Source organism: Tribolium castaneum, chromosome 10, assembly GCF_031307605.1.
Source record: "Tribolium castaneum strain GA2 chromosome 10, icTriCast1.1, whole genome shotgun sequence".
Lineage (NCBI taxonomy): Eukaryota > Metazoa > Arthropoda > Insecta > Coleoptera > Tenebrionidae > Tribolium > Tribolium castaneum.
The window spans coordinates 7,983,272-7,988,224 of NC_087403.1; positions in this window are offsets into that span (position 1 = coordinate 7,983,272).

Consider the following 4,953-nt stretch of genomic DNA (forward strand, 5'->3'; position numbering starts at 1 on the left):
AGGAGCAATTTCAATAATTCGAAAGCGTGCAGTGTCTTATATAATAAAACAAGACGAATACGGCAAAAACACACGCTTTCCTTTAATAAAAAATAATCAAATAATGTAATTGCTTTCTTTGTGGTGGAACGCAATTATCTTGACTTAACAGTGAAAATACATCCTTTCCGCACACACTAGAAAATAAATCGATTCGAGTTTCTTCCAGGAATGGCGCTGAATTTCGCAAACGCGCCACATTTATTATAATGTATTATTTACCCTTCTCTTTACTCCCAGTTTCACATTTCTTTCGCTTCTATCAAATAAATGTAGCTTTTAAATCGCGATTGTTGTGAGTTCTGACAGATATTTTAATTTGACCCTTGTTTTCGGCGGCTTCCCTCAGCCTTTCGATAATTGAGGTAAAATCCTCGAAAGTAATCAGTTTTCACGCCAAATATTCGATGCGAAATCCTTCTGGGATCGCCGGACCATCAACTTTATAATGATCGGGTAGTAATTATAATTTTGCTGTTTGCTTCACTGAATCGATGAAATCAGGGCCTCGGTTACGTGGTTTCAAACCCAGAAAAAATCAAATTTATTTCAAAAGCCCTTAATATTCAGTACGGTACAAAATGAAAAAGACTTTTTGGGAGCAAGTCACGAAATTTGATTTAAATTGGTGTTATTTAGCTATAAAAACTGTACATTATGATAAATATTAAAAAAAATATTTCTGCCTTTCTGGGGCATTTAAGCACGTTTTGCAAGAAAATACCCAAAAAATTAAGAATCTACAACCAAAATTACATTATTTATGTTTTTCCTAAGAAATACAATTATTACGCAAAATTTCGTTAAAAAAAGACCGAAAAATGTCAGAATTATACAGGGTGATTCAAAATACCGTACAATCTCTCGGGTGGTGATAAAGGATATCAAACTGAATTAAAAGTTTCTATGATAAAAAAAAATTCATGAGATATAGCTCTTTAATGTTAAATTTTTAGTGTGCTTCAGATCATGTTTTTTTTACTTTAGTTAGCGGAAACGACAACTTGCAATATTAAACAAATCCCTGTAGAAAAATATCAACAATTAATGTGTTTAGATGTACAAAACCACCAAAAAAACTTAAACTAAATTCGACAATAAACTATATTCGACAAAAGAGCAACAATCGATGCCGTTGTTAAGGAAAACAAATTAAAAACTATATAAAAAAGTTTCTCGAAAAAAAATCGGACTTCATTTTTATGCTTAACTGAACGTCTTTTATCACCATGCGAGAGTTTGTCCATCACTTTTGAATCACTGTCTGTATTAAAATAGTTCTTAAAATAGCCTTATTTGAGTTTTGTTGAAGCAAAAACAATTTTTTTCTCCAAAAAATCACTGAATATACACCGAAAAAGTTCACTGTAAAATTACAATATAGGTAATGCTTTTTGTGACCAAGAACAGTGACGTAAAATTACATGCTACACGTTGTAATTTTACGAATTTGAAAGTGATTTTACCATAAAAACTGTAAATATACAAAGATGTAGAATGCATGGGGCATTAGTTCTATTGCTTCTCTTATTATCATATCATTTAACAAGGTAGTCTGCAACCAATAGAAAATTTGAAGAATAAATGAAACAATACGAGTTAATTCAAGTTTTAACCAAAATGTGCATTTAAATGTACATACACTGTATATGTAGATGCAACTGTATTTCGATGAGTAAATAAGTATTATATTTGTGTATTGACAGGATTTTTTTCTGACAGATGCAAGATACTTAAATTGCTAAAACATAAACAGGTTATTTTATTTTGCAAAAACTTACCCAAAATCTTAACCAAAATTTGTAGTCTTGTATTACTAACACATCAACGTTAAGTTTTGAATTTTTGGACATTACCTTAGTTATCTGAAAGCACGTTGCGAGTTGACTTCTAATCACAAAAAATACAAACACACATGATCTTTACAAAACCTTTCGTTGGTACTCATTCATAAGTATAATGTTAATTTACATAACGCTTGTGATTTTACAAAATCTTCTAATAAGTTTAGAGTGTAAAGTATAAATTTAAAATAAATGCGTGATTTTACAACAATTGTGTTGTAAAATTGTAAATGTTTTTACATTAGTTTTGTGACAATATGTAAATTTTCATATGAATTACTGCGAAAGTTAGAATATAAGTATTAGCTCGTAAATTTTCGAAAAATTGACTGGATCTAAGTTGTAATTGTTGTATAAATTTACTGCCATTTTTTTCAGTATACAGAATGTATCAGAAATTACGTATCTTAATTTTAACAGATAACAGAACTCAACAAATAAAACATCTTTTCTATATGTAATTTTTCAATAAAAAATTCGCAAATTTACTTAATATTTGGAAAAAGATAACCTACTGAAACGTTTACCGGACAACTTAAACAATTTAAAACAACAATGAAAATTGTTGCTATGATTACAAACTAATTATTAAACACTGACTGGCTCGTTTGCACAAAAAAAAGAAGGAAAACAGTGAACATTGTAAAGAAGAATTTTGCAAAATGTTATATAGAAAAGTTGTTGTACTTGATGAGTGTTATTACGTGTTAAAATTATCACACGTATTTCTGACACACCCAGTATATAGATCGAAATTGAGATTATCTCATCTTTTCTACGTTGGAACTACCTTATTTGAAAAAACTTGTCAATACACACCTAAAAATCACTAAATTGCAACCATAAAATTTATTGTTTTTGAGTTAGATTTTAAGTTTTAAATTTTAAGTTTAAAATAAAACGAAAAATCTAAAATTATTATTGTCTTTTTTGAGCACATCAAAGACCTCCACACTGAATAACATGCACGCAGTTTTAAACTCTATTAAAATTTCCTCCAAACTTTCATGATCCACCTGATTGTTATTTACCCTTTAGTCAAGCTAACGAGGTTATTTTTTAATAAAAACTAAAACGCCGTCTATAAAAATTATACGTTGTCTATTTTGTCGGTGAGCAACATTAAAATAATTTTAACAGATAATTCTCAACGACACAAAAAATAGCCCACCCGTTATCCGGTTGGGATCACCGAGGAGATTTATTACAGAGAAGATAAATAATAAAATGGTGTCGTCCTTCACTATTCGAGAACTAAATGGATGTTAGAATCGTTGATAGACATTAAAATTGAAGGACCCTCGATAACATTTCGTATAAATTTGTGTCTCTGAAATATTAAAAAGGAAATATTCGATAAATATTTGATGCCTCACTGTACACACACACACAAGCACGGAGCGTCCCATGTAAATAATTTATAATAGAGTGAAAGAGTGCAGGAGAAATTCGCAAATCAAATCGCATGAATATCGATTGGTTTTTTGTGCATTTTAGGGAGATTTCAGCCGAAAGCAAGACAAATTAGAGGAAAAGCTTGAGAATAAACAGAAAATTAAAGAATTCGGTATTTGCGAAATCAGTGTGAAAGCGAACTAGAGAGAATCCAATCCAGACAGCCCGTTACCGGATGATTTTGACATGAGAGATCTGGTGTGGCTTTATTATCCCTTGAGGAATAGGAAAGAGCTTTTATACAATCATCAGCGTGTAGGAGCTTACAAGGTTTAGCCGTACAACTAATAAATGATGTATAAGCGGGTATGAGCTAAATACCCTCATTAAAAAACTAAGAATTCCTAACGAAAGCATTCGTTATGTAAATGGCACTGGAGAGAGCGGGAATAGGGAAATAACGAGAGAAATGCACACTAACAGTGGAAATTAGCGGATTATGGCGCGATTGACGAAGTCGTTTCAGCTACAGCGCGGCCCAAACTATATATTTTCCTGCACAAATTTACAAAAATCGGCTCGTGTTGGCGCAAAATATTTGTGCAGTTTTATGCGATTTGCGAGAAATATTTTTTTCTAAAACAATCCTTTAATCAATCGAATAAAACCAAAACAATCCCATTTTATTTTACTTTTATTGACTTTAATGGAGTATTGTTGATAAACTGCTTAATAAAAATTAAAAACGAGTTCATTCGGAATTAAATGAACATGTTTGCGTGATTGATCGCACACAAAATATATTTCAAAAAGCACGTATCGTCCCGATTTTACTTTTACACTTATCTCAATAAAAATATTTATAGAAAATGAATTGGAGACCGAGGCGGGGCTGAACTTGACTCTGGAATCTTTTGCAATCATGTGAGAAAAGCGATCATTCATAGATGTAAATTAGATTTGAAAATTGCAGCGCTGTGTAAACTTCATCTAGGTATAAAGCCAATGTTTTGATTGACTTTTAATCGGATTTTCTAATTAAGAAATTAAGTGGAAACTTCTCAGATGGATTAGCTCATGCAAGATGAGGCAAATTTTAAGGTTAAATCAAAATGTACTTATTTATCTTTAAACTTTGGAAACGGTTTACTATAATTTTAGGCACAATTTTGTTATGTTCTCGGACATTTAGTTTTTAAGTTAGGAATTTTTGAAGAAAACTGAAAATGGGTTGGGGTTTGTTAAATTTTGTTAGTGTAAATGCCCTCGAAATCTCTTGCAGTCAAAGAGAAAAAACCGATCAATCACAATTGAAAATTTTATTTGAAAATTGTAACGCTGTATAAACTTCACCTCTAAAGGCATTGTTTTGATTGATTTCTTTTAAATTCGTTGATTTGAAAATTCTATTGCATTGTTTGTTAATTCGAAGTCGGCAAGCACTTTATTTAATTATCGCCGCATGTATACATAAACTTATCTGAGTTTATTGGCTCCGTTTAAACAATCAAAATCGGTGATAACCAACTGTACCTGATAATAAATAATTATGCTCTCAGCCGTAGTCTTGGGTGTGGTGATTACGGTTTTCATCATAAAACTTAACTGCATCGTAAGTAAAATAAAATCGATGGACAATAAAAATTAAGCGTACAGTTTGATGCATAATACACGC